The following is a 23,626-nucleotide window of genomic DNA, read 5'->3' as shown; positions in this document are numbered from 1 at the left end:
AAACTGTTGAGTTAAGGAAGTGGTTGGCACATGGTCCCAGCTGAGGTGTGATAAAGTTTGGTATCCAGAGACCCTTTCTTCCCAGGAGACACTGCAGAGAGTTGGTTCAGGACCCAGGCATGGTCCGGGTCTGGCCTTAGTGAGAAGCAACATTTGAGTGAGTAGCTAGGAATGGGCTCTGCAGAGACAGAAGTCAGATAGGAGAACAGGTAGAGGCCCTTCGAGTATCCAGGAGGGGTCAACCTGGCAAGAAAAAACAGGGAAGGCGGCAGCCATCCTAGGGAGGCCACGCCCACTCAGTAAAGTCAAACTACATGAAAATATGATCTTTATTTTCTTACAGTGGTGTCTTCATGCATTCTGCCCAAACAAGAAGCCTTCCTAAATTAAAGAAAGAAAGAACACTGCTTGCGGTTGATTGTGGTAGTCCTAGGCCCCCTGGGTCTCAGTTGAAGGACTACATCCACAGTGAGAAGTCTAGGTGCACCATCTCACAAGTGTACTTACCTCCATTATAATAGTTATTTTAAGGACATCTTTGTCCAAATCCTTAACTCTTTTCCTCCAAGCCACAAATTCTCTCAAAGCATAGTAATCAGGTTTACATTAATCAAATTTGCATCCTTGGCATGTAACTGGCCATAGAAGTGTTTGGAAACTGTATTTATATTACATTATAATAACACAGCTCTGTTCAGTATATACAGTGACTTTCACTGATTCATAAGGTGTGAGAATATTTAAATGTAATCTCTGATTGGTTTGTGTTTGTTCTTCATTTCATTCCTATTTCATGTCTGTGTATCTCATTGCTGTTTTCAAGCCCAAAGTGCATCAAGTACTTATATTTACATACAGAGTTTCATTTTTGTACAATCAATACAAATTATATGGATGAAAGCAATGCATACTTAATTGGTACATATTTTTATAGAATAATCTATAGCCTAAATAATGATCGTTTTTAAAAGAGGAAAGTGGGATTTTTTTGTTCTTGTCTTTTTCTTCCTCATTTCCTTATGAAGTAGTCTCTGCAAGTTGAATTGCAAAGTCAATATAATTTTTTAAATATCTGAAATAAAATATATAAAAGCTTTCATTAATTTCCATATTAGGCAAATTGAGATTGGAAAATCTCACTTTGACTAATTAATGTGAACTATAAAATGTGTAGACAAAAGTTAAATATTATGGGAACAAACCCATCCTCCTTAGTATTTATATGAACCTTTTATATACAGTGAGGTAGTATAAATAAAAGCATAAAGGACATAGTCTACTGCATGAGGTGCTTGATGTAATTTAATTTATATTCTTTCATTTTTAACTTCAAGTAATTATCAAATATGTGCATAATAGAAATTGTCTTGGAATTTGCTTTACTTAACAGATTAAAAGAGAAATCAATAGAGAAAGCCATTTGCCATATTTAATGGCTTGTTTTGCTTTTATTTTTTAAACTCCACTATTCAAGAGGCATCTAAGTGTGCAACTTACAATCAGGCTATAATATGAATTACGTGTTGGCAATTTTTGCATTAGGGCAAATGTGCACCATTTACATCTCTGCAGTTTTCTATTCCATTTTCAAAGGAAATAATTTTATATTGTAATTTACTGTTTTTAACTTGCATCACCATTTTTAGGAAAATGTAGAGGGAAGAAGCTCAGGTCAGATGAACTCCTTGGTTCCTCCTAACTCTATACCACTATCATTTATTTTCTAAGGGCATCTGAAATAAGGGCAGAACATTTAAAAGCAATCTCTGGGAATATTCTAAGAGATGGTTGCATCCAAAGATCTCTTTTAAGCATAACCTCTAGTGTATTTTTGAAAAGAATATAAGAGAATACGATCAAAATGCAGAAAACGTTTGGCTTTTACGTTTATCATTCTCTGGACACAAATCTCTCCTGATCTGTGTGTCAACAACAAAAACACAAACAACAAAAACCACACTAATTGCAGGACACACACCGCTCCTGTGTTTTCTGCCTAATTCTCCTTCACAGGCCATGTGTAATCCTTATTAAAATCTACAAAGCACATTTTTTTGTGAAGTATTTTCTTTCGTGCTACATCATTTTTTACAGCTGTGAATTAATGGTGTATGGGGGGGAGCTGGCTGACTTAGAAGATAAGCAAGACTCCAGGGCTAATTAGCTCACCCAGCGGGTCATCTTGGACTAGATAAGAACACCAAGGCGGGAACTCAGGCTGCCAATTGATATTCATGGTGTTCATGTGGCTAACCAGATAAACTCTGTCCCTTTCTGGCTTTCCTTGAGTCCTCAGCCTTTGGGCAACTGTATAAAGCTATAGGCTTACATTTCTCATACCTAAAGATACATAAGCATCAGCTGCCAGGAAAAGGTCTGTTTTAGGCCAACTAAAATGCATAGGAAAGGGGATTGGGTGCTACTTCTGTGTCAGTAGATGGAGGTTGGATTTCTACTCTACAGTCTAACAAATTAAATTCAACGTATGGTAACTGATCATCTATTAGATGCTTTTAGGCATTTTAAAAAACACCTCCTGTTCCTAAAGAATTCACAGAATTCTGAAGAGGTCAGATGGGGACACACCAAAATCATTATCATACAGATTCTGCATGCATTAAATCACAAGGTGCAAAGCCCGATTTGGCTATCAGGAGAAGGAAGATGGAAGAACAGCCAGAGCTGGCTCTGCAAGATGAGTAGGAAGTACCTGCTAGATTCTGAGGAAGAGGATTTCTAGCCGGGAAGACAGTTAGTGCACAGCTGTGATGGTAGAAACATAACATTCTTGAAAAGTCTGAGAGTGAGTAGTGAGCCCAAAAGTGCCGAGGTGAGGGTGTGGCAGTAGCAGCCTTGCAAGGTCAGAACAGACAGGGTATCTTGTCAATGACTGTCAGAAGCTTGAAAAGTTTACCCAAGTGCCACACACTTATGGAGAGCTTTCAGTATCCCCCATCTTCATAGGACCATTTTGTGTTATTCGTAGAATTACATACAGTTCTGTGTACATGTACATGTCAGTCAGCTCTCAGGAGATCTTGGTAATTGGAAGTCAAACATTGGCTAACAAAAGTATGACTCAAATTTCCCATTTTCTCTACCGTTTTTAACCTGCTTACTTTGCCCCCAAGGGTGCGACACCCCATTTGCCTGTTACTAAATGACTGTCTTTGAATGAGACAAAGCAAGTGTGACAAAATCATCACTTCCTTCAAACACTGTGTAATCAGTAAAACTGACCATTTAGAGGCATTTTGTATAAAGTGCATTCCAAAATCAGAAGAAACAACTGAAATAAGTGTTTGACGTTTAATGAACCACTTCAAGATTTATTATTCCTGTCTTGGAAGATGAGTATATTAATGGTTGAGATTTTTCTTCTTCTTTCTTTTTTTTTTTAACTAGTGAAAAGATAAGAGAAAAAAGAAATGAAAGACTTATTCTTAATTCAAAGATAATGAACAACAAAGCCATATTTCCAAAGAGAATATTAATGCTCATGAAGACACTCATGCAACATAATTCTGTACCCAAAATACCATTTTGCAACGCATGCAAAGCAGGTGAAAGTTCAGAGTGTAGGTCGTTTTTAAATAATTCGCCATCTCAGTAACCTACCCATTTTCATTCTGCTTAGAGAAAACAAGAGTCTAGTAATTTTATTTGTATGATTCAGAAAACGGCATTGACACTGGAGAGAGGTGAGTTGATACCACAGTGCCTGGCACGTGAAGATCCTTAGTAAGAGCACATTATGGGAGCAAGATGGCAGAGGAGGAGGTGGGCCTTGGGGTTAGGCAGACAGGAGTTCAAGTCGTGATTCACCCCTCACTTTCTGCGTTTACGTTTTCGTCCACTCAGGCTGTTCTAACAAAATACCATAGATGGTTTAAACAACAATAACTTTTATTTCTCAAATGTCATGCAAACTGGGGAGTCCAAGATCAGGACTTAGAGCCTGGGGTGGTTCCACTCCCTGTTCTTCATCAACAGTCATCTCCCAGGGCAGAGAAGAGAGAGCGAGGTCTCTTGTTTCTCTTCTTATAATGACCCCCGTCCCTCTCATGGATGCTCCATCCTCATGACCTAATGATCTGCCAAAGTGCATAGCTCCTGACGTCATTCCATTGGGGTTAAGATTTCAGTGTATAAATTATGGAGGAACACTCCTTCCATAGCATATAGAGAAGATTTTCAACCGTGTTAAAGCTTACTGTTCCCATTTTCAATGTAAATTTCACTCTACTGTGTACTTAATATTAACTCATAACTGGATCTCATGAATGGGTAAATGGAGAAATGTTAATCAGCTGCTTAAAACTTTTTCATTTTATAGTATCAATTTGTGAGTTCATTGAGTATTTGGCACAGCATATTTAGTGAACAAAAAACCTTAGAAATAAACACTTCACAATTATGTGTGTGTGTATTCATGCGTATCTGCATCTGTGTGTACATTTGTGTGTGTGTGTGTGTGGTACCTGTGTGCATCTGCAATTGTGTATTTGTGTATTTGTATGTGTGGGTACCCGTCTGCATCTGCAATCTGTGTGTTTGGGCATGTGTATGTGTGGGTACCTGTGTGCATCTGCATCTGTGTGTTTGTGTATCTGAGTGTGTACCTGTGTGCATCTGTATCGGTGTATTTGTGTATATGTGTGGATACTCATGTGCTTCTGAAATTGTGTGTGTGTTTGTGTATGTGTGTGTAACTGTGTGCATCTGCATCTGTGTATTTGCATTGTGTGTGTGTACCCAAGTACATCTGCAGTTGTGTGTACCTGTGTATGTGTATGTGCGTGTGTGCTTTGTGTGGATCTGCATCTGTGTATTTATGCATACATGTGTGTACCCATGTATGTATCTGTACCTGTGTGTATTCCTATGTTTGTAGGTGTGTCTCCATGTGCCTCTGCATCTGTGTATGTGCCTGTGCATGTGTATGTGTACCCGCGTGTGCATCTACATCTGTGTGTGCATCTGTCTGTGTGGATGTGTGTACCCATCTGTATCTGCATCTGTGTGTGCATCTGCATGCATATTTGTGTGTGTGTGTGCCCATGTATGCATCTGCTGTGTGTGCATCTCTGTGTGTGTTCCTTTGAGTAACAGACTGCTCTCCTTGTATTCAATGTAAAGGTCCTGATAAGAAATAATGAGCATAGGTAAACTGCTCACAGAGCATAAGGGTTATGGAAAATAACTATGAGCTTATGGCACCTAGGTACAACATAGAGGATAACTGAGGCCAGTCTTCTCAAGCTTGGAGCTTATGTACATAGATCCTAGAAACTTCTCTCCCACTGAATTTGGGCATCACATCCTTTGCAGAGGCCGTGAGGAACATAGCTGTCCCACATGTGCCATAGCAGGCAGAATTAGATTTGTGTACGTATTTTTATTAGGAATGGTTAGTGAAATTATAAGACTTTAGTTCTAGATATTAATTAAAAGTCAATGTAGGTCAACATTTTCTTACCATCAATTTATAGGCAAGCAAGGTCTTCCCCTTTTGCTTTGTAACAAACAGCTTTCTTCAAATAATAGCCATGGTCTCACTTTCCCTTTTTTGTCTCCCATCTTGCTGGAGTCATGATAGAGATCTTGTATGTGCCAGCATAAAGCAGGATAATGCACGTTGAGAATACAGGTCTTGACCAACTCCCTCACTGTGTGTAGCTGGTTACAGTGAAGCTGTAGTGGCTCATCTCAGCTGCAGAGCTGTGTGCCTTTCAGAGTCCCTGCATCACCCTAGTTGGCCTCATACAACCTACAGGTGGTGTCTGTCCCTAACACTTCCTCACTGTATCCCCAACTAGGCTGGCTGTGGATTTTCAAAGTTTTAATTTCCCTAATATCCATCAAATTATATCGGCCTCCAATGCAGAGAAAGCCATTATATAGGTACTTAACTAGTTAAAATGAAAAATATTGTATATTAAATTTAAGAGTAGTTAATTTTCAAGCTTAGCCAAATCAAACAGTGTGGTGTGGTGGCAGTCGCTGTGGTCAGGGAGCTGGGAGACGTCATCCTGGCTTAGTTGCCCGTTCACTCTGTGATCTTGGTGAATATACATTTACTCCAAGTTGTCATTTATTTTTTGGTTTGGTAAAATAAGAATTTTGGAAAATCTCCAAAATTTCTCTGACAGCATAATCCTACAAGTTTTGTTTTAAAGTTAGTAGCTGATAAACGTGTCCTTTCTCTAGAAGTTTATTTCTGAAATATTTCAAAGTATAGGAAAATAATGCTCTCTTCCATGTGAGGTCAGTTTCTTGCTAAAGTACATTCTGTAGTAGTTCCTTGTACAATCAAGGATATTTTAATTATATTTTTAATTTGGAGATATTTGTAGGTTAACACGTAAATATCAGAGATATCCTCCACCTTTTACCGAATTTTCCCGGAAGGCAACATCTTGAATAACTGTCCGGCAGTGTCACAGCCAGTGATACAGAACATTTCCAAGAAGTAGAATATTTCCACCCCATGAGTTCTTTCCAGTTGCCCTTTACCACACCCCCTTGCTCCCTGCCTACATTTTTCTCTGTAACCCTTGGCAATTAGTAATGAGTTTTTCGTTTCTACAGTTTTCTTATTTCACACGTTATAAACACGTTTCAAATGTTACATACAGTCCTTCTGGGAGGGGTTTTATTTACTCAGCACAAAGCACAAATTCCGGAAGTGGAATTCAGGTGGTTGATTGCATCAATCGTCTGCTGGTTTTGTTTGCTGAGTCATATTTCACGGTAGAGTTGCACCACAGTTTGTTTGAACAGTCACCTGTTTAAGGACATCTAGGTTGCTTCTTATTCTTGGCTATTAAGAATAAAACAATCCTTGATATTTGTGTATGGGTATTTGTATGAACACACTTTTTCACTTCTCTGGGACAAAAGCCTAAGTGTGCATTACTGAGTTTATACAATTGTTGCATGTTTAGCTAAACAACAATTGAAAAACAAAAACCTTCCAAACTTTTTTTCCAGAGTGCATGTCCATTTTACACCCCTCCCAGCCAAGTATTTGTGATCCCATTTATCAGCCTCCTCACTAGCATTGGGTGTCATCACTGTTTTTTATTTTAGCTGTTTTCATAGGTGTGTGGTGATGTCTCACTGTGGTTTTAATTTTCATTGCACTAATGGCCAACATTATGGGCTGAATCATGTTTCTCCAAAATTCATATGTTGAAACCCTAACCCTCAATATCTAAGAATGTGGTTATATTTGGAGACAGGTCCTTGAAAGAAGTAATTAAGTCAAAATGAGGTCTCTGGTTTAGGCCCTAATCCAATCTGATGTGAGCCTTTATAAGAAGAGGGATAAGGACACCAGGGAGACATCTCCAGAGGGGCAGCCATCTGCACAGGATGCAGGAGGGTGGCCATGATGAAGCCCCAGAGAGAGGCCTCAGGAGAATTCAATCCTGCTTGATCTTGGACTTCCAGCCCCAGAACTGTGAGAAAATAAACGTCTGCTGTTTAAGCTGCCGGTCAATGGTGGGTGCTATTATGGAGGCACAAGTGCACTAACAGCCAGTGATCTTGAACTTTTAATTTCACGTGTTTATTGAGCATTCACACAATCCTCTTTGGTGAAATGTCTCTTCATGTCTTTCGGCCCACTTTGTAATTGGAACGTTTGTACTTTTACTATTGAGCTTTAAGATTTCATCTATTCTAGATACTCATTCTTATACTCATTCTTTTTTTTTTTTTTTTCTTTTTTTTTTTTGAGATGGAGTCTCGCTCTGTCGCCCAGGCTGGAGTGCAGTGGCACAATCTGGACCCACTGCAAGCTCCACCTCCCGATCTCGGCTCACTGCAAACTCACACCATTCTCCTGCCTCAGCCTCCCAAGTAGCTGGGACTACAGGTGCCTGCCACCACGCCAAGCTAATTTTTTGTAGGTACTCATTCTTAAAAGCTATGTAGTTTACAAGTGTTTTCTCCTAGTCTATTGCTTGCCTTTTTATCCTGTTAGTGGGGTTTTCTACAGAGCCAAAGATTTTCATTTTGATGAAGTCTAATTTACTACTTTGTCCTTCCGTAGATTATTTGTTTTAGTGTCAAGTCTAAGAACATATTGCCCAACTCTCAATCTCCAAGGTTTCCTCTTATTTTTTTTCTAAAAGTTTCATCAGGTTACATTTTATATTTAAGTACAAGATCTATTTTGAGTTAATTATTATATGAGCTGTGAATTTTAGGTCAAAAATTTTTTTAACTCTAAATATTAAACTGCTCCATCACCATTTGTTAAAAAGGGTATTCATTTTTAATTGCATTGCCTTAGCACTTTCATCAAAAAACAGTTGGTCATATTTATTTTGGTCAATTTCTCTTCTGTTCAGTCGATATATGTGTCTCTCGGCCAATACCACACTGTCTCAATTAATGCAGCTATATAATAGAATTTAATATTGGGCGGAGTGATTTTTTCCACTTTCTTTTTCATTTTGAAGGTTATTTTTAAGCTATCCTGTGGCCTTTGTATTTTCACATAAATTAATAATAAGCTTGCCTACAATGGAATAAATACTGCAGGAAACGCTGATCTAGGAGAATCATAAACTTGTGTCCAAGCCTAAGTCCCACCTAAGCCATCTGGACACAGGCATTTGGGAGGCCAGCTTCTAACACCGAGTTCAAAGGATAGGGGAAGAATTCTGAACAAGAAACAAATCATAAATGGCCTGGTCTTGTTTCAGAAGAGGGATGTGTAATAAAAGTGTCTTAGCCATAACTCTCTTAGTGACAAATGACAGAAACCTATTCAATTTGACTTAAATAAAAAATGAAATAGAATACGTCAAGAAACTGAGACGTTTGAGGTAGAAATTCAATGGATCCAGGTGGTCTTTATTATTCTTTCAAGTGAGATTGCCTTCCTGCAGACTCATACATGTACAACGTCCATACCCATCAGCACCTCCTAGTACATTCTTTACAAATAGCAGGAAGTCTCAGCATGAAGACAATGACCCTTTCCCAACATTCTCAGCAAAAGCAAAGGGAAGACTTGGTGAACTGGCTTTGGTCCCATGACCATGACTGAGGCAGATCCCATGGCTGCTGAATCGGTCCTTTTATTGCACTAACATTTAGTTAATGTATACTTAGAATTTTCAGAATTCCAGCCATGGCTCGAAAGCCCAGACCTGGAACCTGAAAATTGGGTGATCTCCTCATTTTCAGGTTCCAGTACGTTTCCCATAGTTCCATTTCCTGAGAGGGTGTTTTGCTGAGGGAAGAGATTTGGGTTCTGAAACTAGAAGTTGAGCAGCTGGGCAGTGAGACAAAATAGAATGAGAGCAACAGCAGCAACACACATTCAGCCTAGGAGGAGGATCTGGTACAATAGTCATCCCAAAATAATAGCTGCCACTGATAAGTTCTCCTGTGCCTTCCTTTTCATTTATCCTCATAATCATCATTGCAGTTGGAGTTATGAAGGATATTTTATTGATGAAGAAAATCTACTCAGTAGCTTAGATCACACAGCTTGTGAGTACAGAGCTAGTCTTTACATCTCGCTCTCTATGATCAACGCTCATGCACTTAATCAATATGCTATACTGTGTGGATATGCCCCATTGGCTTACAAATAGAGTGCCTAGATTAATTAGAACATATGTGAACAATATGTCCAGAAGCACCTGTTCTCTCTTGCTTGTGAACAGATCCAGAACTAAACTATTGCGAATCTGAATTTCACACTACGATTCAAACTCAGACTTTTCAATCCTGTCTAATGTTCTTTTTTCTGTATCTACCATCCAGTGATTTTTATGGTAAAAACTGACATTTACACAATGTGTAATTTTGTCTGCTATATGTTTGGTGCAGATCTTTGAAGTCTATTTTTTTTTTTTAAATTTCAAAGTTTATTCTAGATGAAAAGGTATACATGCAGGTTTGTTTCATGGGTAAATTGTATGACATTGAGACTTGGGATTCCAATGCTCTCGCCACCCAGGCAGTAAGCATAGTTTCCAATAGGTGGTTCTTCAGCCTACATCCTCTCTACCTCCAACCTCCATCTAGTGATCCCCAGTATCTGTTGTTCTCATATTTATGTTCATGTTTATTCAATGCTTAGCTCCCTGTTATAGGTGAGAACATGCCGTATTTGGTTTTCTGTTCTTATGCTAGTCTGCTCATTTAGCACAGTGACCTCCAGCTCCATTTATGTTGCTGCAAAGGACTTGGTTTTATTCTTTTTTATGGTTGCATAGTCGTTCGTGGTGTAAGTACACCACATTTTCTTTATTCAATCTACTGCTGATGGGCACTTAGATTGACTCTATGTCCCTGATATTGTAAATCACTCTGCAAAGAACCAATGAGTGCAAGTACCTTTCTGATAGAATAAATTATTTCCCTCTGGGTATACACCCAGTGATGGGATTGCTAGATTGAATAGTAGCAGAGTAAGACAGTATTCAAGACATTGGTCCACCCATCAGCTGTTTGGTTCCAAAGATATGCACCTCCAAATCACAATTTCCCACCTTTTCTAGGATAGCGAGAGACTCCTACTCAAGGAGATGACTTATCCTCTTTGATTCTCAGAAACTCTGACTGGCACAGGAAATCTGCAGAAGTTAATGGAAACATTTTGCTTTCTCTAGCCTAGGTCCTGCGCCATGTCTCTAAGAGGTAGGAATATGCTGAGATGAAAAGAAGATGCTACAGAAAGGGGTAAAGAGGAGGACTGTTTTTACTCCACATGGTGACAGCCTCTGTCATTTGAAACAGTGTTTTATGTGTAGGCATTGGTGCAGAGAAACTAATAAATGAGTTTTCACATTTACCCAGAAAGAATTCAAGTTCCCTGCATCCTTTGAGCCAACAAGTCTTATGCCAAGGTAGTGCCAAACTACTAACAATCTCCTGGGCTTCTCTGTGGGTCCCCATGCTGTGAGTGAGATAGCCAGCTAAGGCACTCTGGCTTCCAGGAAACTCATACTTCTCTGAGTTACAATACGTAGTGCACATTGGAAGCAAAGAGATCTTTATAAATGACAGTACCAGAGCTTCAAAACACAACACATAGAGTGTGGCATTTTATACATTTGCCACAACACTAACAACTATGTAGAATTCAGGAAAATGCCGTGTTTCACGTTTTCAAGTGCCATACCTTACTTGCAAGAATACAGAATTCAGCACATTAGAGAAACTCTAAAAGAGAAAATCTACATCTGAAAATGATCATGGTAAAAAAAAGTTTTTCTTGTAAAAGATACAGCATCTCAGAAAACTGAGGAATATAGGAAAGATAAAATTGCAGTCAAAGTGCTAACCTCAGCTCTGCATTCTGCACCCTTCGCCATGTTTTTCCCATCATTCTTCAGTGAAACACTGTGGAAAGGTAGCACATGGAAGCCCCAGGTCTGTGATGAGAAGCAACCTGGCCCTTTGCTGAAAGGCAGTATTGAGCTTTTCGCCATGAAAGCAAGGACAATATATACAGCATTGTCTTAAAGTTTGAATGGCATTATCTATAGTGATCTACATAGGGAAATGGGTAACATTGCTATTTTTAACAAACATGGTTTAGTTCAACATGCTTTCAGCATCTAAAAAGTCATAGTGCTTTTACTTGGCACTAGGGACACTGAGATGAAAAAATAGTCTGCCACTGAGGGAGAGGCAGCAACAGAGCAGAAATATTAGTGCGTGTAGCAAGGTGAGTGACTGAGCTTGGAAAGCAAGGTCTAGATATGCAACTATATTTTCCAACGAAATGACAAGTCAGTGATGAGCTTCTGTGCCTCAATTTGCTGCAAATTGAGTATGGAAATGTTTATGTTTTACTTTGCTCCCATTTCCTTTCCTCTTTCTTTCCTGAAGTATTTGCATCTACTGGGAGAAGAAAAATACTTTTTTCCTTAATTATCCTGAGTTTTTCATTGAAATGAACCCCTATAACAAAAGACAGACTAACAAGTGAAAGACAAACAGAAGTTTATGAACATGCATATTTCACATATACATGAGAGATGCCTAGGGAGTGAGACATTTTCAGTAAGATGGCTCTGATTTCCAGCTTATGTAGCATCCTCAACAAAGAGCAGTAAATTTTTAGACAAATGACAAGACAAGGGAAAGGAATCTGAGTTCCTAGGGGTGGCAACCATTGGGAAGGCAGATAACTGGCAGATGCAGGCTAGTTAGGGAACTTGGTTAGTGTGGAGTTTTTTCCGCCGTTCTCCAAGCCAGAAAGGGTCTAAACTTGCCTTAAGGGGGTTAACCTTTGTTTTCCCTTGTAGAAAGGGAGGTGGAATATCTCTGGTCTTCATAAATCAGTTCCCTGCATTTAGGCAAACAGGGAATGCAGAGAGCACTCTTGCATCTGCTGTTTCTTAATTGCCTTGAGCTCAACAATCCTTAGGCAAAAGAGGCGTATTTTGAGGTGGCATATTCTGATTTTCTGCATATCTTAAGAGGGGAGCCTTGGGGACCCCAAAGCTTCATTTCAAATCCTGAGAATGGCAGTGGAGAAGGAAACTTTGAGTCAGGGTTCAGTGCCAACAATTCTATCATGTCTTCATCCACTGCTACTTGTGGTCGATATCACTGTAAATGGTAAATCCAAGGGAATTCTACAGTCAGTGACATGTAACACCCTGGACAACTTATTAGGACCACCCACAAAACAATATTAATCTTCCACCAACTATGTTGACATGCCATTTATATATAGCGTATCTCAAGATGTTCTGTTTCTAATGAGACACATTACGTGTAAGATTACGCATTATGTGCAGTGATTACTCATTGTGTGTAAGAAACTCATTGATGGGAATCTGTGTTCATGTCAATGGCTTTCTGATGAGAGTCCACTATCAATAATCCAGATCCAGTCCTGAATGTCTGGTGCCCTGTGGGCTATCTTCTTAAAGTTTGCTCATGTGACAAATAAATTTAGTTATTCCTCATTGCACTATTAGCTCAGTTTTTTCTTAATATGGAGCCTGGTTCCAATGCCAGAAATCAAAAAAAGAAGTAATCTATATCTATATCTATACATTTATGGAATGGAGTAAAATTCCGGTGACATTGATTCTTATTATTCAGATCTTTCAAAAGATACGACTTACTATAGTCCTTGAATCTTTGCAACTCAAAACTAGGCTTCTCAATGAACCGAAAATTAAGCAGATGTGCAAGTACAGTGGCCTAAAGAGAAATCAGAAGTTCTTGAATTTTTCTTCTAAATGATACAGTTTGTTAACTTTTCAAACAGAGCTGAAGAAAATAGTTTCAGCCTTCCGGTTCCCCATCCTTAGCTGTCCTGCGGCACACACGTGGAGTAAGCAGAGAGGGGCGTGGTCCAGCCTGCTGCATCGATGATGGTGCTGCCTTGTGCCTGTTCAGCATTGAAAACTATGTTCATGTGAAAATCACGAGTAAAATTAATGAATCATAAATGTAGGACCCAGCCAGGATCTGATTTTAAAGCTAAGGTACTACAGTAATACTTGCACTGCCCTGCTGTGGGTTTTTAAAATTTTTATGTAATTATGTCTCCATTGTAATGATGAGGAGCTTTAAAATGCCTGGGTTGTTTGTAAAGGTCCTTATTGATTATCCTAGTTGCGTTCTGAGCCTCAATGCTTTTACGTTCGTTAGGAAGAATAAGACGAAAAAATACAAAGCACAACGGCACTTAGAGATTCAGCTCATGCTGGTGCAGGGGGTTGAACTGCGTGCTTTTTTCTTTTTAAGGATTCATTCTTCATGTGTATCAAACTTAGAGATTAACACAGTAGCTGGGACAGGAGATAATGTGCCTCATATCTATTTTTTCCTAAGCAGAATGGTCTTCACTGACCTCAGGATGTTAGTCCCTGGGAGTACTGATTCATTTTACCTTTATTTCATATGACGTGAATGGGATTCACTGGTACTTTAGCCTGAGTCACAAGTGGTTTTTTACAGATAATGAAAACCTTTATCCATAGTTAGCAGATTAGCAGATAGAGAATGGCAGAGAGAAAAAGGGTGTCCCTGAATCCTAGCTGGGGTGTGCATAGTGCTCTTAATGGAAATTGATTTTGATTATTTTGACTTTTCACAAACTGCCAGGCAGAATTGTGCATATAAATGAATAAGTCAAATGTTAACAAACAGCTTCTCACTTGATCGTTTGAAATCTGAAGGCCTTCAGCAGTTTTCCCCCATCCTAGTGCTACGTTATCATCACCTGAGAGCTTTTCAAACCCCACGCGTGGTCCACACCGTAAAGCAAGGACAACAGATCTTCAGGGGTGGCAACTGGGCATCTGTACTTTTTAGGTCCCTCCCCGGCTTCCAAGTACAGTAAAGGTTGAGAATTACTACCTTAGGCATTAAATGTGGAGTCATGTACTTGTCATTAAGGTAGAACTACTACCTCAGTTAATAAATTTGAAGTGCATTTAAAAACAGTGTGGTAAATAGTAGTATTAGCAGTAGCAGTAGATAATTATGATGATGGTGGTAATAAGAGTTCTTTAGTAATAGCTACTTAATTTCTATGTTCATAGCCCTGTGATAAGCACATTATATTTATTTTATCACAGATTCCTCACAGCAACCTTAAGAGGCAGGAATTTTTACTGTCTCCATTGCATAATAAGGGAATTTGGGTTAGAGAAAATGTAGATAACTTGTCCAATATTATATATTTATTCAGAGGTAGAGCTGGGCTAGGATTTGAATCCAGATCTGTCTAACTGGAGTTGTAGAGCTTGACCATTGAGGTTCTAATTTCAAAAAGCCCTGCACAGCTAATATCCCATCTTCATTCTACTAAGATGTGTTCATTTTACCTAACTCAGCACTAATTTTTTTCACTTTTCGGCATGGAAGAACACCCAGTGATTCCAAATATACCCCAGCAACCTATATTCCTAGTCTTTATTGAGATCAACACACGTTATGTATTCCAGAAATGAACACTACAAGTTTACCTTTCTGATGTACAACTGTTTCATTCTTGTATTCACATCACACACACACACACACACACACACGACTCACGTCTAAGTTTAGAACTTTCTCTCTTGCCAACTACTTTGCCATATATAGACACAGAACCTGACCCCACTTAGTTCCTGGTCAAGTGAGATATACTGGCATGAGCACACACAAATGTATAATATCATATATACAATGATTGCAAATAATATAAATATTAAGATGGTGTTACAAAATAGCTGGAGGACTCTAAAACCATGAAAAATATTATGTAATTTTTTTAAGAATGAAAAAGAAAACAATCTGTAAAAATAGAAAAGAAATAGAAATAAATGAACCTAAAATATATCAACTAAGTAGTACAGGAAGTCAAATAATGATTAAGTTACTCTAAAACCCAAGTATAATCTAAGCTAAAAGTAAACACAAGGTATCTGGTATGGTTTTGACATTCGTCCCTCCCAAATCTCATGCTGAAATGCAATCACCAGTGTCAGAGGTGGGGCCGGCTGGGAAATGTTTGGATCGTGGGGGCAGATACCTCATGAATGGTTTACACCATCCACTTGGTGAGAAGTGAGCTCTTGCTCTGATTTCACAGGGGATCTAGTCATTTAAAAGCATGTGGCTCTTTTCCTTACCTTCCTTGGTCTTTTTCTTTTCTTTTTTTTTTTGGAGACGCAGTCTCGCTCTGTTGCCCAGGCTGGAGTGCAGTGGCGCGATCTCAGTTCACTGCAACCTCCACCTCCTGGGTTCACACCGTTCTCCTGCCTCAGCCTCTCAAGTAGCTGGGACTATAGGTGCCCGCCACCACGCCCGGCTATTTTTTTTTTTTTATTATTATTTTTTATTTTTTATTTTTAGTAGAGATGGGGTTTCACTGTGTTAGCCAGGTTGGTCTCCATCTCCTGACCTTGTGATCCACCCCCCTTGGCCTTCCAAAGTGCTGGGATTACAGGCATGAGCCACCTCACCCGGATGGTCCTCCTTTTGCCATTGATGTGTTTGTTCCTCCTTCACCTCCTGTCATGGTTGGAAGCTTCCTGAGGCCTCTCCAGAAGCGAATGCCAGTGCTATACTTCCTGAACAGCCTGCAGAACCATGAGCCAATTAAACCCGTTTTCTTTATAAATTATCCAGTCTCATGTATTTCTTTACAGCAATGAAAGAAAAACCTAACACAGTATCTTATATTGCATCTGGTAATCTATAACAATTTTGTTATAATATATTTGTTCTGTCAGCAATATTGACATTACTACTTTGTTTTTTTGAGACTATTGCATATGCCTAGCATAGTTTAAATAGGATAAAGAAAATATGTTTTTATTAGTATAATTAGAAAGGAAGATTTTCATCATAAGAGAAATGAAATACAAAAATAAAAAGAATTTCAATAAAAGTAAAATCATATAATCTTTACATAAATTGAAAAATTATTACACACTCGTGTTTTTTTTCTCTTTTAAGAAATATATATTGAAGTAATCAAAAGCCAGGACCAATTAACATTTCATCCCCTATGATATCTAAACACTATTTCACTATAAGGAACCAGGACTCCCTGAACTAGCTCACTCTACTATAGGAGCAAAATATGTATTAGTTTGAAGTGTATTACATTGTCCCTTTGTAGGTCCAAAATGATTGAATTTCGGCAATTTAAAAGGTCTCATCTAATAAAATGTGAGCCTGGGACATTTGGTCATGTCGAAAGCAAATAAATTATCACAGATGAACAAGAGGCCATCTGTATAAGAAGCAACTTGCAAAACGGAGTTCTACTGCCCTTGATGAGAAGATTTGAGCAACCAAGAGAATGTCAACTGCAGTGGAGTGAATTATACCATAAAAATCTTTTGAAAATGTACACACACATATACATACACACAAACATGTACACGTCCATTCATTTATAATAATACATTTTTAAAAGTAATAACCTTATTGATCAACTTTGGAGTTTGCTAGGGCACCCACTGATTATTCTAAATATTGCTAAGTAAAAGAAGATAACAACATTTATCCTGCCTTTCTAATACGGACTGCATTTTAGAAAAAAAAATACTTGGTGAGGCTAAGTTTGTTACAGAAAAAAATTACAAAAAAGGACAAATGTTTGAATTTGAAATTACCATTTTGCTACTTCCAATGAAATAATGGTGCTAGACAACAAATATTTGTTTTCTTTTGTTTACTACTTTACCACGGGTGAAATCCACTGGGAAAGATAGACAGGGATGTCATTAATGAATGGATCAGATTGATAATGTCTGAACCCAGACATTAACTTTACTGTTTTAAAAGTGGAACAATAAGATTGTATGTATTTCCTTGAGATGGTGCAATAGGAAATGCTTGATACCCCATTTCAATTATTCACATATACATACATACAAAATGTATTTAATCAAGCATTTAATCAAGTTTCATCTATCTATATATAAAGACTGAATGTAATCAAGCATCTAGACTTAATTGCCTAGTTAATAAGAAATAAGATAAAGGAACATATTAAATAGCAGGAGATGCAATGAATCAAATCCAGACTTTGAGAAATTCTACCATTTCTTCAAGAAAGAAAAAGCATGGGGGAAATGTCGGAGGTAGGTGGGGAGCCTGTTGTAGACTGAGGGGGATACAAGTTCTACATCAAGAAAGTACAGTATGAGAATCTCCTCTAATTCTTATTTGAATAAGCCAACAGAAGATACATGTTGAAAAAATTGAGGACAATTGATGACATACTGGGGAAGAAATGACATAGTCATAAATAGGTTACAAATGGGAAACAAAATGTTTTAGAATGTATATGAACATATTCACAGATGTCTAAAATTTGTTTTGAAATTTTCTGGCAAACAGCAACACAAAACCAACAAATACATCAAGGAAATGATGGAAGAATCACAAAGGACTGAAGATTGACAAATGTTGAGGCTGGAAGAAATTCTATTTTGGGGTGTGTTTGGGCATTAAATACAAAGCTTTAAAAAATATGGAAAGGTGTCTGGAAATGTGATACTAAGAAGATGATGACAATGAAGAATTTTAGAAGATCAACAGGAGCTTCATTGTTCACCTGGAGAAGAATTCCAAGCAATCAGAACAGCCTGTGCAAGGCATGGGCTTCTGGAATCACATGGCAGGTCTGTTCACCAACAGCATTTCAGTGTTACTGAGGCATCAACCACAAGGCATGGTGTGGCAGGGGAAGGAACAGATTTTTTAATGGACAGAGAGACAGAGTTGGAAAAGAAAATAAAATGGAAAAGAAAACAGATTTTGAAGCCAGAATTCCAGCCTAGCACATTTTAGATTCATCTTCAAGAAGAGTCACTTAACCTTCCTGAATCTTCAGTTCTTCATGTGGAAAATGAAGTAGAGCTTGTCTACCTCTCAGCATAATCAGGATGATCAAAGAAGGGAACAGGTGAGCAAATTCATTTCAGACTCCAAAGCCCTGTGCATGTGTTAGCTCTCATCACTACTATTGTTGGTTATGTGCAGTGCGCACACAGAAAACTCGGCCTAGAAAAATGGTTTCTGAAGTTAGAAAATATCTAACTCCACTTCAGTTTAGTATTTGCTGTTTTGTTGATATTGTTGCTGAATCATGGTAAAATCATTTCTGAATGTACTTTGATGAATTATAATCATGAGATTGTAATGACCAAATAGTACTTGTTTCTGTCACTAAATACCTAACGCAAAATTATGTTACATAATTAAGCATATTCTGGGATTAGGTTAAAAAAACTAATTTACTAGAAATTGAATTTCACCATTGTGCTCTGAAAAACATCCATTAAATATTTGATAACTTCATTTAAAAAAAAAAAAACTCTTGTAATTGATTTATGAAATTGTTAATTGAATTTTTGCACAATAGAGAGAGTTATAGGGGATACAAAGAAAGCAATTGGAAGACTCATAAGGAAAACATTCAATATTTTATTTTTTTATTTTTATTCCTTTTTGCACAATACTGATCTATCATCCTTCTTTAATGCATAACCTTTGCGGGTGTTGGTGTGTGTGGGTGGGGTGTCAACAAAGGCTCCTTGATTTTGGTCACAGCTCAGGGACATCTGGTGGGTCCCGATACTCAGCTGTGATGCTGTCAACATGCAGATCTTTTTAGTTTCCTAGCAGTCTGTGGCTCATAGACAGCCCCATTAACTCAGCCTTCCCTATTCTTTTCACGTGTCATATAATCATGATAATGAACCAGGAAGTGGCTATTTGAGAAACGCACAATAGACAGAACCAATTTATCATGTTTTGTTAAATGAAAGAGTAACAATAAAAACAAAATTGCCCATGACAGTGCGAAGCCTTCTGAAGGATTTATGATGAGTGGATGGCAGCACAACAGCCTTACCAGCCGTGGCCTCTGCCCAGAGCAGCAGATGACTCTTAAAAATTTATGGCACGCATCAGTAACCTTTAACAACCCTGGACAAGGCATGCACACTTATTTACATATGTGCAAACACCCTTCATTGAACTCTGTGACACTAAGAATTTTTGTAAATAGATGTCAGAGCCTTTAGAAAGAAGCTAAATGAGGAAGGAGCGTTGGTCTTTTGTGGGAAGTGAGCTCCCTCATTCCAGATTACAGAGAAGATTGGCATAAATATCAAAGGACCAATATTTATAGATTTATGGAACTGGAGAGTTGGAAAGAAACTTCAAGATTTTTCCATGTGTACTAGACATGCTCATTAGACATTAATGATATGTTTCAGTCCATCTTGATGGTTATGATAACTAGAAAGTTCTTTCCTGTATTGCATTTTTACTCATCGGTGTTAGTTGTGCCTTCTGGGGTCAACAGATAAATTGTATACACTTCTCAAATATTTGAAAACATAAAAATAAGTTCGCTTATTCTCTTAGCAAATTTTTCTGCCATTTTTCTCCTTCAAAGGATTTGTTTTCTTATTCTTTTACCATTCTGACCAGGTTCACCTTGGCTTAGCTTAGTTTGTCCAAGATTTTATGTAATTTATTTGAAAAACAAAATGGGCTATAAGCTCCCAGGAAGCCAAAATAAAATGAAAAACAGTTACATATTTGTCATTTTCCTGGAGGACATATGTATGTGTGTAGCCCCCACGCCCTCAAAATCTAAGGCAGAGCTCCACATATAACTTAAAAAATGAATTCAGTTAGATAAGCGCAGAAGTGAATATAAATTAATATGATCTACATAAACAGTACATCATATTCATTCCCAAATCATGCAGCTTGAATTTACCAAATCATGCAGCTTGATTTGGGAAATTAATATGAGGTACTCTTTATGATGTTTTTTAATATGATGTACTTGCTTTGGGAAATCAAGCAGCATGGTTAGAAAACTGATACATATATACATACATACATACATTCATATATACATATATACATAACTAATACAATGTGATATGAGATCTACTTTTGTAAATGTCTCAGTGTTAAAGTATTTTACAGGAGAGCTCTGGTCCTAGTACATATTGGCAAACCTTAGAGATAAACAAGACCCAAGTTGAAAGGAAAATGAAGTCAAAGTTTATCTCGTTTCTCAGGCCACTGTCTTTCTTGCTTGCTTTGTTTTTCTCTGTAACATCCCCGCTACTTAATCTATCATCCCTGCTTTGAATCATTCATTTACTCCACTTGTTTATCATCTGTCTGTTCTCACTGGACTATAACCCACCTGGTAACATGGTATCATTTTTTAAACTGCTCTATCCTCAGTTTTTAGACAAGTGTCTAACTTGTAATAGGTATTTTATAAATATTGATTGGTTGAGTAGTAAAACAAACAGGGAACCACATTTATTTGCAGAAATCATTTATAGCTGTTCACTTGAAAAAAATGTCTTATGTTAAAAGATCTCTGAGAAATACTGAGTTTAAAGGAAATAATATGTTATATCCCAAAAGAACAATGCAATATGCCAAACTTCCAAAGTTGTTTCTCCTCTTTATGTTAAAAAATCATAAAACATTTTAAATTTCAAACACACAGGAAAGCAAATAGGAACCAATATATGCACAGCTGAGGTTAAAGTGCGGTTAACATTTTTGCATTATATGCTTTTTGATTATTCACTTTTTAATGAGACACATTTAATAGGTATATATAAGCCACCAGCTTCTAATGCTGTCTGCATTCACCACCGTCAGTGGTAATCGCTTTCCTGGAATTGGAGTGTGGATTTCCCATTTGTTTTACCATTCAATAAACTAGTTTTATTTAATAACAACCACAAGTTAGACACTGTGTAAGAAATAAGGATGAAGCAATTTTAAAAAAAGATATTAGGTGGTTGCAAAAGTAATTGTGGGTTTTGCCATTAGAAGCAATTGAGGTTTTTGGCCCTCACTTTTAATGGCAAAAACTGCAATTACTTTTGCACCAGTATTATCACATAGGTAACAGTTTACTAGGAGCAAACAGATGATTAATGAGATAAATAAATGAATGAAGACATGAATATTAGATTATGTAGTGATGATGCTTTGAAGAATAATAAAGCAAAAGACAGACAGTGGCCTGAGAAAGCTTCATTGAAAGTGGAACATTCTCATCAGAATCTGAAGGAAGTGCTGCAGTGGCCCTCTAGCCATCCGGGGAAGAGGGTTCTCCACAGAAGGAGAGCCATGCAAAGACTCAAAGAGTGACCTTGCCTGGCGTGTTCAAAACCAGCGTGGCAGCCAGTGAGACTAGAGTGGAGACAGTCAGGGGGTGGTGGCCAGTAGAAGGTGAAGCCAAAAGCAGAACTGGGAGTCTGATGGTTTGGCCTGAGACACTGCTGCACTTCAATGAGATGAAGGGATTAGGACAGAAGTGTCCCCTGATCTGATGGTTCAGAGTGACACAATCACACTGGAAATTTCACCTTCTCTCTTGGGCCTTGCCTTTCTCCTCAATAATATGCTTTGTTGAATATTCATGTTGTTGAAGATAACTGTAGTTATTTTATTTTATATTATGTAATATCATTTGTATAAACATACCACAATATATGTATCTATTCTATAAGGCATAGTAATTTGAGTAGTTTCTAGGTTCAGACTATTTCAGAAAATGCACCTATGAATATTCTAGGATATATCTTGGTACTCATGAGCAATAACTTCTCAGGGGCAGATACCTAGGAGCAGAATTGCTGATCATACATTCACACATACTCAAGTTTTACTGGATATTGCCAGAAGACTGTCCCATGTGTTTGCACTGGTTTTTATTTTGGCCAACAGCGTACAAGAGTTCCCATTGCTCCACACGGCCGTAAATGTTTGGTCAGACTTAAATGCATTCCTAGTTATGGTGTCTTGATGTAGATACCTTGTTTTGTCAATTTTATTTGTTATTTTTAATCCATAGCTGTATGTATCTTTTTTCATTGGTATATTATAGTCTCTTTTGTTTTTTACCATAGATTGGGTATTCATTCTTTGTTAGCTATATGTTTTGCAAGTTTTTCTTCCCATTCTGTGGCTTGACTTTTCATTTTTCTTACGGTATCTTTAATTTTTTTAATCTTAATTTTAGTAAAGCAAATTTTACAATCTTTTACTTTATACTTAATAATTTTGTATCGTTTTGAAAACCTATTTCCCTGCACTGAGGTTATGATCATATTTTATATTTTATTTTAAAGGCTTTTTGCTATTTATATCCTCATTTTTAACTTAAGGGGAATTAATATACCCATAGCCTAAAATAAGTGTTTAATTTTACTATTTTTAATAACCTAGACACCCAATTAAATAGATTAGTTATAGCTTTATTTAAGTCAATTTGCATATTTACATAAAATGTATAAATTCTTAGAAAACTACAACTTAACAAAACTAGCCCACAGTGAAATCTAAGTAATCTTAAATTCAATAAAACCACATCTGCAGTAAATTCATGTCACAATCAAAATGCAAAGCTGAAAGACTTTACCAACAACTTTTGCCAATTATTCAATAACAACTTTAAAAATTTTTAAACATTTCCAGAAGATAGAAGATGAGCAAATACTCCTCAACTCATTTTATAAGGTTATCATAACCATGTTAATCAAAGAAAAGTAACAAGAGAAGATACTGTGAGAAAGAAACACCACAGGCTAATCTCACCTATGTCAACATGGGTAAAAAATCTAAACAAAATACAGACAATCAAATTCAACAATATTTAATAGGGCTCAGTTAGAAGATAATCATAATCCCAAAAGGCACAATCTCAGGTGCTAAAATCTTGAGTGCTGAAATCCGGGAAGACTAAAATCCTGAAAATATAATTATGTATATTTATATGATCGTATCTTTAGAAAGAGAGTTATTCTCTCTTTCTAAAGATACAAAAGAATATGCTTATATATTTTTCATTTTTATTATTTTTCTAGCCATATGTAGAAAGCTGAAACTGGATCCCTTCCTTACACCTTATAAAAAATCAATTCAAGATGGATTAAAGACTTAAATGTTAGACCTAAAACCATAAAAACCCTAGAAGAAAACCTAGGCAATATCATTCAGGACGTAGGCATGGGCAATGACTTCATGTCTAAAACACCAAAAGCAATGGCAACAAAAGCCAAAATTGACAAATGGAATCTAATTAAACTAAAGAGCTTCTGCACAGCAAAAGAAACTACCATCA

The 23,626-nt window shown here is 37.4% G+C and overlaps 1 long non-coding RNA gene across 5 annotated transcripts in view; it reads left to right on the top strand.

Moving 5' to 3' along the window:
- LOC103881157 overlaps positions 1 to 23,398 on the top strand; it is a 40,220-nt gene extending 16,822 nt beyond the window's left edge. For 3 of the 5 annotated variants that reach the window (XR_002519738.2, XR_004178169.1, XR_642518.4), the window contains one exon: positions 344 to 4,974. This is a non-coding gene — a long non-coding RNA (uncharacterized LOC103881157). Of the gene's footprint in view, positions 1 to 343; positions 4,975 to 7,744; positions 7,794 to 17,841 lie in introns of those variants that run through there. The other 2 variants (XR_001898873.3, XR_004178168.1) reach the window with 2 other exon arrangements.
- The last annotated feature ends 228 nt before the right edge of the window (positions 23,399 to 23,626 follow it).

This window comes from Papio anubis, chromosome 14 (assembly GCF_008728515.1).
Source record: "Papio anubis isolate 15944 chromosome 14, Panubis1.0, whole genome shotgun sequence".
NCBI classification, from domain to species: domain Eukaryota; kingdom Metazoa; phylum Chordata; class Mammalia; order Primates; family Cercopithecidae; genus Papio; species Papio anubis.
The sequence above is the reverse complement of the archived record's forward strand: the minus strand, read 5'-3'. Positions and strand labels throughout refer to the sequence as shown.